General features: G+C 31.7%; 1 protein-coding gene across 1 annotated transcript in view; it reads right to left on the bottom strand.

Moving 5' to 3' along the window:
- The window catches only part of MYO16 (myosin XVI), an 851,952-nt gene that overhangs the window by 16,104 nt on the left and 821,277 nt on the right, over positions 1-14,571 (bottom strand). The gene's annotated exons all lie outside the window — the stretch shown is intronic.

The following is a 14,571-nucleotide window of genomic DNA, read 5'->3' as shown; positions in this document are numbered from 1 at the left end:
TTACCTTACTTGAGAAAATAACACTGAGATCTAAGTATGGCTATTACCATTAGTCAGATTTTATGGATAAAGAAACTAACCTTGAAAGAGATTAAATGAATTACCCAAGGTCATACAGATCCTAAATGTCTCAGGCAGGCTCTGAACTCAACTCTTCCTGACTCTAATTCTAGGACTGTTCTCTCCCTACACCTGTCAACTTTTTTATTCTTTTCTTGGATTTAGAGAGAATAAATTAGATATTATTTATCAAGTTTATAGAAAATTTTGGAAGAAGTATGACAAAATATCTACATTTTAAATTATATGTCCTGTATGATGATTTAAATCTTAATTATCATCATTTTATAAATAACTTTCTTTATAGTTCCTTCAATTATCTAATCATGTTTGAAGTTACTATTATTCTTTCAATTGATTCCTATTATATTTATCAATGAGAGGCAATTTGATATAGTAGCCAAAGGGTGCCTCTTTTAATTTAGGTTCAAGTACTAGTGACCTGGGAAAGCATCTAAAACTAAAAATTGTAGAGAAGATGGAAAAAGTACAGGGTCTATAGTCAGGAAAACCTGAATTTAATTTGACCGTAGACATTACCTAGGGCTGTGCACTTGGGTAAATCACAACCCTTGTCTGCCTCAGTTTTCTCAATTGTAAAAAATGGGATGATAATAATAGCACCTATCTCTTAAGGCTTTGTAAGGATTAAATGAGATTATATTTGTAAAGCATGGTACCTGTTACATATCAAGGGCTTAATAAATGCTTGTTCCCTTTCTTTTCTTTCCAAATTCCTTATAATGCTAGTATCTTTAAAGTCATTTATCTCTATTTCTATTTTTACCATTCTCTGTTCCTATCTATATCATCAATAGTATTCTTTTTATCATATCTATCATTTCTTTATATATATACACATATACACAAATGCACATATACTTATATGTATATGGATATATATATATATACATATATATATATATGAAAAGTTACAAACAGTATTTACTTCATTATACAAATGCACATATACTTATATGTATATGGGTATAGATATATTTATATGTATATGGGTACATATGTATACATATATACATATATATATGAGATGATACAAACAGTATGTACTTCATTACACAAATGCACACATACTTATATGTATATGGGTATATATATATGGATATGGATATATATATATATATATATATATATATATAGTATATATGAGAAGTTACAAACAGTATTTCATTTAGTTTTGGTATTTTTTCTTATAAAATAAGAAAGAATCTTATGGTCATTAAAATAAGCAGAAATTTATGTGACTATTTTTCTAGAAAGTAATTTGGATTCATTGATGATTAGTTAGTTGGACTAAAATAATTTTTGATTTTGTGTGAGTATAGTCAAACCAGTTTTACAGAATCACTTTTTAAAAAATTTAAGGCAATGGGGTTAAGTGACTTGCCCAAGGTCACAAAACTAGGCAATTATTAAGTATCCGAGGCTGGATTTGAACTCAGATGCTCCTGACTCCAGAGCCGGTGCCACTTAGCTGCCCCCCAGGATCACTTTTTTTTAAAAAACAAATCGAATTCAGTCAAATAACTTTTTTTTGGGCTTAGAAATGCCAAATAACCAGTTTAACTGCATTTTCCCTCAGTGAAGAGTCCTGACCATGCAAACACTATCACATCAACATTATAAAAAGGAACTAAAGGTCCCTCTATTAAATGATCTTTGCCCAGTATTTTTCTTTCTCCAAGTTTAAAATGTGACTACAACTCATCTCTCAATTTGGTGGCCTTCTAGTCATACTGTCTGGGCAATGGTTTATTCTGATGCTTTCCTGTCCCTTCCCCTCCTAATTCTCCTCCCTATTCAACTTCCTTTTTTTTTTTTCACCAGTCATTAAATTTCTCTGAATGTTCTTTACATGTATCTTTTGGATGTGTCTTTGGAACTCCCAGAATGATGTAGATGTTAATACATATCTTGAATTCTTCTTTAGAGTCACTTTACTTCCTTATATTAACTGAAACTTGAGTTTCCCTATGAGCATTCCACAGCCCTGAAAATTTTGTAATGTTGACCCACTCTTCTACCTATCTCCCGAGGACCTGGAGACAAAGTTGACATATTCTTTGTTCTTTGTTGGAACATCTAGACCTTTCTTTGCTAGCCTATCACGACTTAATCACTATTCCTTTGAACTCCAAATCTTTTGAAATTATTGTTGTCTCCTGATCCTTGTTATCATCAGAAACCAAAATCTAAGTTGCTTTTGATAAATTATTCACAGTCTTGGTACTTGACTGACAGTATTTTTCTCTATTCCCTTTTCTTCCATCATTCTCAAGGACTTTAATAACCACAAAGATAGTCATTCAAATATTATCATAATTCTTTGAGCCCTTCAATTTCTTTTTAAAAAATATTTATTTAGTATTTTATGAAACCCTCAATTTCTAAGATTTCTATCTTCAACATCTACCAGAAGAGTCACATCTTAAGAGTTCATTGCCATTCAAAACTCCTCATCCTCCAAGATCCTACGTTTTGAAATTAATTATTCTAAGCACTTTCTTTTACTCTTACTTTTTCTATCCTCTTACTCCTATAATAATTGTCCTTTGTTCTTATCCTGACCTTTGAATCTTTAATTCATTCTTTCCCTTTTTCCCTACCTATTAATAACCTTATAGTCTCACTTAACTCTACTTAATGTGAATTCAGTGATGAGCAAATTCAATAATAATATCTTCTCTGACTCACTGATCTTCAAGTATTCCTATCTTACTTACCTTAACTCCAATAAAATTCCTTTTAAATAATTCATTTTATTTTTATATTGAATTTAACATGAACAAAAAACCTTAATCTTTCCCCAAAACATACTAGAATAGAAAAAGAGGAATCTCCTTTAAACTGTGACTCTGAAATGTACACTTACTTTTCTTTTGAAATATATAATAAATTTGATATTTTGATTTTTCAAAGCTATCTTGAGTGTTTCTACTTCTTTTGGCCTTCTTTCGGTAATCATCTGTGTCTGTTAAAAATGCTTCAATAACTATCTTTTCTTTCTTTCTTTTTGGTTACCAAATCTACCAAATCTGACTTTCCTTTTTCTCCACCTTCAACTAGAGAAAATAATCATATAAAAATTTTGTGTAGTCAAGAAAAACAAATGACCATATTGACTATATCTGAAACTGTATGACTTATTTTGCATCTTGAATCTATCACCTTTACATCATCATGGGTATGGGTGAGCTCTTATCTGTTTTCTCTGATTTAACTCCTAAGTGAATAAAAATTGCTGGAGGAAATTTGCAAACTGTTGGCTTAGTCTCCATATATTTATGCTATATTCTTAACTGCTCTTTCTACATAGCAATCATTTTAATTAATTTTCTATTAGTCTCTATCACACATGACAACTATATCTAACCCATTTGTGCTGTTAGCCACCAACATCATGTCATTCTCTTCCTCTTTCAATAAATGACTTTTCCCCTACTTTACTAAAACGGTTATGGCAATCTGATGTGAACTCCTTCAGTTTCCCCCTTCTTCTCATTTAAGTCTTTCAGGGACCTTCTTCATCAATCACAAAGAAAATTTCTCCACCTGAGCCCTTACTTCCATTAATCAACAAGCATTTCCTCAAAGTCCTTTCTCCATTAATTATTTTCTTACTTATACATCTTAAAAATAAAAAAAATCCTCATTTTTCTGGATCCTTCTCCTCAGCCTTCGAATATCTTAAATTTCTCTAATCCTAAAACAAACAAAAAAAGAAATTATCTTTCCTTAACCTTGCTACTATGCAAGCTGTTATTCTTTTTATTTCCTCTGTCTATAATTAAATGTTTCCACTTTCTCATGAGCCACACATTCCTCAAAAATTTTAAGACAATGTTGGTTTATGCACCAGCATCTCTTTGTAAATGATAAAGAGCTAAAAGAATTTTATGATGAGTTTAAGATTCTTGACTTTAAGATTCTTTCCTTATTCACTGACTACTTTGTTTAAAGAGTGGTTATAGGGTAGCATTGTCCTGGGTACTTTTACTTCTAAGATTATTTCATATTACTTTATTATCTTAACAGAGAGTAAACACAAGAGAGCAAAGGAAACAACATGTGACACAATATTGCATGGGATTAAAGAATGAAGTAAGTTTTAAAAATGTAGATTATTTGGAAGCCTCCAATTTGATGCCATGAATATTTGATACCAGAAGAAAAGATTGGTCATTTTAAACACTGAGTGCCATACACACAAACACATAACCATGAAATTAACAGACAGGAAATAAATGGCTACTAGTATGCTATATTTTTCAACCAAAATCTACTTTTTTGCACATCGACAATTTACTAATTAAGGAAAGATCAACATTTTCCCCAAATTTGACAGAATTATAAATATAAGAAGACAGCAAAAACGTTAATCTGATTCTTTAAATAAATTATTAATGCAAAAGAAGTATAAAAAAGTAATGTCATTGAATGTATTAACAATAACTACAGGATATAAAATTTACAAGAGAAGGCAATGGAACACTCTGTACAGTATATCTTCACAAGAGAGACAGGAAAGAATGTTGGTAGAAAAAACAAATATATGAAAAAGTTGGCATGAGAGCTAACCAAGATAGATAATCTCATTTTTTCATAAATGTAACTATAAGGAGGAGATAAAAAATGGAACAATTTGTCAGTATTTCTGTTTTTATAAACTGATGATAATAGAACAACCATACTTTGTACTCCACACTTCAGTACCTCATGTACTATCAAAGGAAGAGAAATTGTTCTCTCCTCCCAAGAAACTGAAGTCAGGAACAGTTAGACTAAATCAAACACACAGAGAAGAAATTCACATTGGTGGTAAAATAACTTTGAAAGCATTGAGAGAAGGAAAAACACCAGGTCATCAGGAAAAATGTTGGATGATTTTTATTAGCTTCTCCAGCATTAGAGTTATAAGCAAAAGGATCAAAGAAACTACTCAACAGTAGGTCTACTACTTCATTGTTATAAAAGTCTACATATATCAATGATATCCTTAATCAAAATATAAGAGGAAATAAATGAGTGAACTTCAATATCACAATGAATCAATAGTATGAGATGATAGAGTTAAAAAGGAGGGGGGAATGATGTTCTAGGTATTGCATAGATACTGATGGAAGTAAAAGTCATGGAACCATTTCCTTAAAAAGGTTATGGAGAGTTAGATACTCATACTGATGAAATTACATCTCTTTCTAAAGGATTTACAAGAATTTGTTCTCATATTATTATCAATATATATTTATTGAGCCTTGACATGTTCTCCTGGTGTGTTAAGGAGACAAAAGGAACTCTATACGTCAATTAACCATTTATTCAGGGTCTATTATATTTCAATCACTTCTAAGTGCTGAGAACAACACAGAAAGAATGTATCTACTTTCAAGGGAACTCCGTTCAGCAGGAAGGACAATATGTAAAAATAATATACAAAGAAACGATATAAAGGATAAACTGGAAATAATGAGCAGAACAGTGGAAATAAGGCACTAGAATTAAGAAGGATGGGGAAAAGATTCTTGCAGAGGATGGGATTTTAGTAGTCTATTATTTCAGAAAAGACTTTTATCTTCCTCTACTTCCACCTCAATGCCTCTTGTAACTTGGAAAAATTCTAATTCAAATAAGACTACTTTCCTTTAGGTATTATGATTTGATTCTTGAACAGAAACACATTGGGTAAAAATGCATTGCCTAAACTACCTTATATGAGCTCTGGGGTTTGTATTCTAACAGTCTCCTGATATCTATATCTATATCATCTATATCTATATCTATATCTATATCTATATCTATATCTATATCTATATCTATATCTATATCTATATCTATATCTATATCTATATCTATCTATATCATCTATATCTATATCTATCTATATCATCTACATCTACATCTACATCTATATCTATATCGATATTGATATCGATATCTATATCTATCTCTATATCTCTATCTCTATCTCTATCTCTGTCTCTATATCTATATCTGTAGAAATTAACATGTAAACTTAGCAAATAGATGCCATCTCTTCCCAGATCATACTCCATTAATTGGTATTATGGATTGATTATTACTGATGATATTAATGATGAAATATAGGGAACAGAGGGATTCTATTCTTTCTTCTTATATATTTGCATATGATATTGCATTTTGTTAATCATTCAAATAATTTCATTTTCAGATTGGCATCTTTGATATAAGCAATTTGCCCTAATGAAGATAAGCCAAAGGAAAAAATAGCATACACCAGATTTCCACTGGTAATTCAGATTGAAAACTCAACCCTTCAGAAAATTATTATGATTTGTCAATCTAAAAAAGCAGTAGTTGTATTTCTAAATATCCCAAACCAACACAAAGGCTTTAACCCAGACTCAACCATTAAGAGAGATGAGACTCTTCTCTTTTTTTCTCTTGTAGAGAGTTTTATGAGTCAAATTTTAATGGACAATATATACTTTCCACCAAGTGGATTTGGAGTCTTTTGAAATTATAACACTAAAAATGATGAGTTTCTCTGACCTATCTATAGGACTTTAGTAAAAGTGAAGCCCCAATATCTATGGGAAAGTTCACCCTAGCTCAATTAATTTACTTGAGTTTTCACTGGATATAACATTGGATTTTATTGAAAACTAGGCTTACTAATGAAAACCCTCCCCCTCATAACCCCTTCTACTCTTTCCCAACTCCTTTCCTTTACACTTGTTATCAATCTGAATGAAATTTGTTTCTTTTTCCCAATCCAGCATTCTGTTTGTTTCTAATTATTTCCTCAAAGTCAAGGTACAAATTATGCTCTCTTTTGAGGTGCAGACATTATTCTTTATTTGATGACCTTGCAAAATTAATGTTCTTCCTGTTTCATTCTGGTCATTGACAGTAATGTTAAATTATTCATCATTGCCCCCCTCCTTTTTAACTCTATCATCTCATACTATTGATTCATTGTGATATTGATATTCACTCATTTATTTCCTCATATTTTCATTAAGGATATCATTGATATATGTAGACTTTTATAACAATGAAATAGTAGGCCTACCGTTGAGTAGTTTCTTTGATCCATTTGCTTATAACTCTATGCTGGAGAAGCTAATAAAATCATCCAACATTTTTCCTGATGACCTGGTGTTTTCCCTTCTCTTAGATCTTTTACAAACTAGGTCCTGGGCTAGACAAGTACCATATTCTACTGGCTATCACTAGATAATTGACCTTAGATGTGAGATGAGGGTATGACAGGCACATGTCAGTAGTCAAGCCTGCTGGGGACTCTTGCTTCACTCATTCTTACAGAGATCAAAGTCTTGCTTTTGTCCATTCTTCGCCTGAAATAACTAGAGGAACTCTAAAAGCCCACTCTCCCAAGGGAACAGAAATGCAGACTATGACTGCTTGAAAATCTGGCTGAATGAACCAAACTCCCAGAAACATAAATTTTACATAGGAAATAAAGCATTCACATTTGAGAAGTTCCTGTTTCTCTTGCCAGTTAACTGATATGTCTCATACTTTGACAGAATCATAAACGACTAGTTTCAAGATCAACAGGCAGTTTTCTACTACTAGTGCCTATATTAAACCCTCCACTGTATTTGCCACCCAATTGAAGTCAAATTTGATAACTGTTGATCCTTGATGAGAATTGTCCCTATTACTGGATATCAGGATACCATAGCCCAACAGCTCTGAGGACATACCCTTGAATTCTAATTTTCAACTAGTCATGAATTTATCTACATTCATCCCATCTCCCCAGTTTATTAACACTATATGAAATGAAAACACAATTTTGATAAATTAGACTACATCAGTTTACTTCTTTTTAAGCAGTTTGATAGAATGAGAAGATCACTGATTTTTGAGACATACTGCAGTGAATTTTTTCACATCATGATTTTTCCCATCATGGCTTTGAAATTGCTGGTCTGTATAAGAAATTTATGGGGATTTTTTTGAAAGATTTGTGGAAGCTTCAGACAACATGTAAAGATCAACAGATGACACAAAAAGTTTTAGAAATTCAGAGTTTAGTATTGTATAAAAATTATGGAAAAAGGAAGGAAAGACTTCTTCTCTGATGCAAAGAGAGGGTCAAAAATTTTAATGCAGATAGGTAGCCATACCTCTAACTCTGTGATATAGAAAAGATAACTGCACCTTTAATTCTGCCTCAAATCCTAACTTTATTACTTAGTACTGGTATGATTTTTTTACAAAAGTCCTTCTCTTTTCTGGAGTTAATTTTTGAACACCCGTAAAATAGAATTGAGACAAACTCTACCCCTATGGCTCTAATATTCATTGGTTCTGGGGAAATCTACCTATATTGACATTTGGCTTCCCACGATGTTTTCTTTACAATGACAGAATTGATTATTTCTCATGTATTGTTGGATTCATTTTTTTAACAGACCAATATAGCCATGATTAATTGTACCTCAATTTACTGTAAATCTTAATTAGCTATTTCTCTTTTCTTAACAGTTTATAGAAACCTTAGACTATGAAAGCCAGAAGGGAACTTAAGAGATAATCAAATCTGATTTTGTATGTGAAGAAACTGAGAATAGGGGCAGTAAAGTGATTTGTTCACGGCTGATAAATATCAGAGAGATAGGATATGAATCTAGGCTTTCATAATTTAAATTTGGAAATCTGATCACTAAGCTGCACTGCTTTTTCAGTTCAAATCTATACTGTTCAACATATATGCTTACAATGAGAGTAATGATTATTCAGGGATCTAGAAAATGAATTATTTTAAATATATTGTAGCTAACATTTATTTATCAATGCATTCATTTAACAAGAAAGATTTAAATAGCTTTTATGTGCCGGAGACTAGCCTCAAAATTAGAGAAAGAACAATAAAATGAAAAGCAATTCCTGTTTCCAAGGGACTTTATATATGATTAGGATCAAAGAAGGTTTTGGGATACAATGGATAAGCAGTTAAATAAATGCAATATATTTTCATCAAGGAGAAAGCCCTAATAGGTAGGAGAACAGGAAAGGTTCTCTTGAAGTGTTGACACCTGAGTTGAACTTTAAAGAAATTTAAGAATTGTAAGAGGCAAAAGTGAGGGAGGAATTATTCTATCAATGAGGTATATTTCAGGCATACAAAGAAGAACAAAGTTTAGTTTAAAAGTAATATATATATATATATATATATATATATATATATATATATATTGCAATGATTTCATCAAAAAGTTAAATTAAAAGGGAGTTTATGGTTATTTCTTAGTTAACTCCAAATAGAATGTGATATCCCACTCCCACCACCATCAAATTATGTATAATTTCAGTTTCTCCATATTGAGGTTGCCTGGAAACATACATTTTGAAGGGTTTTACATTTTACAAATGTAAACACAAGTTCACTATTTGGCCACCTCTTTAGTTTTCTAGTGTTCTTTTCCAAATTATAATCAGTGGTTTTTCTTTTATGATCAATTTTTTTTTAGGATTTTGCAAGGCAAATGGGGTTAAGTGGTTTGCCCAAGGCCACACAGCTAGGTAATTAGTAAGTGTCTGAGACCAGATTTGAACCCAGGTACTCCTGACTCCAGGGCTGGTGCTTTATCCACTGCGCCACCTAGCCGCCCCATGATCAATTTTCTTAATTGGAATATCAATTACCAAAACTACAAATTTAAATTTAATTAGGTTATCTGTAACAAGAGTAGAATGTTTCATGGGGGGATCACACCCTGAAATTTAAAAAATCATTTTAGCTTAAAGAATACAACCATCTACCATTATAACTTGCCATTTTAATAGTCATCAGCAATTCATTTCTTGTATATACTCTATTAGGTCCTGTGCTTGTTATGCAAATAAGCCATTGATATTGAATACTGATGCTCTGAAGCTTCTACCATGTGAAATATATTTTTCCATTTAGCATTCTCCATCTGTTTGCAGATTGCATGTTAGAAATATCGTTTTCTCCTTTGCATGGCTACCTTATTTCTTTTTCTTGTCATATTAGAATATACTTTAATTTTAATCCATTGTCAAATGTCTTTATTGCATTATTTTCTGTAATTTACTATATTTTTCTTTCACCATTAAGCTCAGAATGGTATCTAGAATAGCATATAGGGTGCACATAGAGAAAGGAAGGACATTTTATTGTTATATACCTTGCAACACTTAATTTTGTTGATGTGTGATGTTACAAAAAGCCTTCTTTGATGATCCAGTAAAACAAACCACAAAATAATTTGTTTCCTAATTCAGATCAATTTTCTATTGATTATTTTATGTCTTTCATTGATGCCTATATGTTAGAAGGAGTAGGGGGGTAGAACCATATTTTATTTCAGCCTTGACTATTTTATTGCCACTTTTTTATATCAGACTATCACCATTCTTTTAAAATGACTAATCTCTTAGCATGTTATATATTAATAGTGAATTTTTATGCCCTAGTAAATGCCAAGTAAGGTCTGCACAATTTTTTCCATTGGTATTTCATGATTAACAAAACAAAATGAAGAGTCAGTGAAAAGAAAGTAGTTTTTGCTAAGAAATACCAAAGTGGGGAAAGAAAGGAATCATAGGTGCATAATAGTCTTACTTGCTATGAGGTACAGACTACTGAAAGCAATAAAAAGGCCCAATAGAAGTGCTGGAGCTTAAGTTGTAATGAAACTATAAGTAAGTTGTACTCAAATGAAAAAAGAAAGCTTCTCATTTTTCATTGTCAAATGTGGGCTGCTAAGCAGATGTGTAACTAGTAATTTTCATGCTGAAGACAAGCTTTTTTAAAATTGTAGCCATCCCTTCTCCTATTCATAGCACCTCACTCCTAACTCACACATGCTTTCATTCTGTATTCAGGCCACATGTTCTCCTGAGTCAGGCTATGAGGGCAGAGTGGACTTTCTCTTATTCCCTAGATTCAAATGAAGGTTATTAAAGAAAGAAAATTGATGTATACAGTGTCAAATAGCATTTTTGGGGTTGGGTACTTTGCATTGTATTTTATATTGTGATATTAGATACTTCCCTGTTTTTTCCACTCTGATTCTACACTATATATCTGACAAATATATTTGTAGGATCATCACAATCCTTGCCTCTTGGATATCTGGATAGAAATCTATTACTTCCTAATGTTATGCCAGTGAATTTTGTATCAGGACCAATATTTAGGATTCTATGGAACATTGATTTTATTTATGCCTAGTGCTAAAAAAACTTTATTATGGTTCAATATCTTTTAAAAATAGCACTTTATTATTTCCTAGATGATTAATTTAATTCAATTCAATCCAACAACATATAGAAGTGCTGATTTCTATGTAAGTCACTGTCCTAGGTGCTGAAATAGAGAGGCAAATAAAAACAGTCCCTGTCCTTAAGAGACTTATATTCTAATGGGAGGAAGACAACAAATATAAGGCAGCTGAAAAAGGAGCACAGAAGAGGAAGGTGCTTATTGGAGCAAGGTGATAAAGTTCAGTAGAGACAAGAAGCATGCCTGACCTGGGCCTATTCCCAAGTGGAGGCCTTAAGAATGAAACACACTACTGGAAGAAGAGGCCAGCATGGTAGAGGAATGTCCAGGGTGAAAAGGTGCCAGAGACTGAGGGAAGCTCTAGGATGAAAAGGAGCTGAGTAATGATGAAGAAATCCAGAAGGGCAGAAGCACAATGGGGAGAGGATTATGAGCCAATAAATTTATTCCCCATAGAGAAGTTAGGTTTAAACTAAAACTACAACTTGGGCTAATTGTGATGACAGATACAATTAGAGAATAGATGAGGTTGTTTGCCCCTGTGATCTCAGCTAAATTGTGCCTTGCTAGCCACTATGCTAGATTTGGAATGAGTTTAACTCATTCTCTGTATGTTGGGGGGGGAGGAGAGATTTAATATTTAATTAATCTAATACTTTAATGTATTTGTGATTTCATTGTGTGGGCATGACCATTAAATACAGCAATCACAAGCCACCTAAGCCTGCCTGTCCAGTGTAACTTATCTAATCCCTTCTATATATTCATTACAGCAAAATGAATTTGGAGTATATTGAAAAAGATTGCTAGACCTGTAGCTAGAATAGACTTGAATTACTATCTGGCCTTGGACACACCTAACTCCATGACCCTGGCAAGCAACTTAACATCCACGTGCTTTGTTTCTTCTTTTTTTTTTGTAAAATGGGAATAATAATAACCCCTAAATCTTAGAGTTGTTATGACATGAGATAATATTTATAAAGTATTTTTATAACCTTAAAGTGCTATAGAAATACTACTATTGTTGCTACTGCTGCTACAGTATTTACTGTACTGCATTACTACTACTGCTTCTATAGGTCCTCTTAATGAAAAGTAAGGACCTACCTTGCTTCTCTTTATATTCCAAGCCAATGGATATATGTGAAAATTTACTTTAAAGTACCAGAATTCACACTTATATGATAGAATTTTGAAATTTTTTTTGAGGCTCTGTAGTTCTATAACTAAAAAACCAAATAATTTATACTTTATAAAAAGATATATCAAGAATATATATATATATATTTAACTTGAAAAAGATCCTTTGAGTTGGAGATAATAATTAAGATTTATATGCTATGTCACAATTGACAGAGAAGAAAAACTGTGAATTAATAGTCTAATTATGATTACAGAAAAAGGAGATGGAGATTCTGAGAAGGTAAGTGACTTGTCACAGTCACAAGACTAGCAAGTGAAGTAAATAGGAGTCCAAGACACCTCTTTTGTTTGCAAATCCTGTACTCTATATGTTAACTATATTGCCTTTTGTCACCAACCTAAATAGAAATTTAGTCAGCAATTGTATTAGGCTATTGAGAATTACCCTGGGGCCTATATCCCTGGAAAAAAAATTTATCAAGTGGTCACATGTTTAATTAAGTGTAAATAAGTTTGTTTTTGAAAACAAGGGACAAGTTATATGGACCACATTCCATAATTTTTGGCATGGTGACAAATGACCAAGACTGTTTCTTATTTTCCTTGTATATAACAATGCCTAATATATTCCTATCTTCTTCCAAAGGATGACATTAAAAATCAATGTTTTTGTTATTCATAATATAAAACTGGAGTGATTTAGTTTTGAGTTTACAGAAAGCTTTACAGCAAAACAGTTTATCAGTCAGGTTTCATGTTTGTTTTTCCACAGAGATTCTGTTTATTTTTATTGGGAGCAAACCAAGGCAGTATAACTAAAATGTAGCCAAATGGGTCCATATTTACCCTGTTGAATTGGTACATATGAGATACAATCGAAAATACTAGTGGTAATTAAAAGCATAATTTTAAATTTCTTCTCCAGCTTCTTAAATAAGGAATATGTACCATCATGTAAACTTTCAGTCTTTTAAAGGAAGAAAACATGATTTTCTATTTCCCCAAGCAGTGTTGTTGTAAATTTCTGGAGGCAACTGCTTTATTTCACATAACTATATTTAGAAACAAGCCCCAACTTCAAATAGAAAGTGAAAAATTATTTGTGAATGACTTTTCCCTTTTGTTTCTTAACCATAATCATGAAAAGTAAGACTCAGTTATTGAGCACTACATTTCATGCACCTTCTATCAAACTTCTCTGTGACTGCATTGTGAAGCATGAAACCCTGGTAAGGAAGTTAAATGGTCTATCATTATGTTATTAAGTGCTGGAGTCAACTCTACAATAAAAATCACACCAGTGTTCATTGCAAGTAAGTACCCTTGTGAATTTCTCTTACATAAAGCATCAATAATGCCTAAAAGATAAAGTACATGCATCTCTAAGGGATAAAGGAAAGATTAGTGACAATCTGTTACAACCAATCAGCATTTTTTTTTCTATTTCAGTGGTGATATTTCAGCATATGTGATTTCTGAAGATTGCTTGTTACAAGATTTATTTTTTAGGATTTAAATAATTGATTTTTTTACCCCTTCCTTTCTGTGTTACTTTGAAAAATCTAATTATATTCTACAGCGATGAAGACATATAAATCATATACATGATATATAGCTAAAAGATGAAGATTCACAAAATGATTGCATAAACTATTTGAAATATCTAACTGATCTTTTATTGTACTTTGTAAAAATATAAACTAAATCCTAATAAAATATTTCTTATTTAATGAGCAGATAATTTTAAAAATCACATAGTCTATTGAACTTAATTGTTAAAAATCAGATTTACTTCTAAATCCACATTTCTTCTTTGAAGTTCATTAAAATTTTTTTTCTTCATCTCAGATGCAAAGTAAATGACTAAATCCTATTTGATGGAATTTCATTTTCTCCAAAAATAAAAATGAAACATTTTCTCCTGGATATGTTAGTTTTCTTGCTAAGATGAATGATTATTTATGAACTAAAGCTTTAGGGATTTTATGTTAAAGTCTTTTGGGAAAAGAATAATATATAATATGACCTGTTATCTCATTTTAAACTAGTTGTACTCTGTCCAGAAATGATATTCATGTTCT

Source organism: Macrotis lagotis, chromosome 6 (genome assembly GCF_037893015.1).
Source record: "Macrotis lagotis isolate mMagLag1 chromosome 6, bilby.v1.9.chrom.fasta, whole genome shotgun sequence".
In the NCBI taxonomy this organism is placed as follows: domain Eukaryota; kingdom Metazoa; phylum Chordata; class Mammalia; order Peramelemorphia; family Peramelidae; genus Macrotis; species Macrotis lagotis.
The sequence above is the reverse complement of the archived record's forward strand: the minus strand, read 5'-3'. Positions and strand labels throughout refer to the sequence as shown.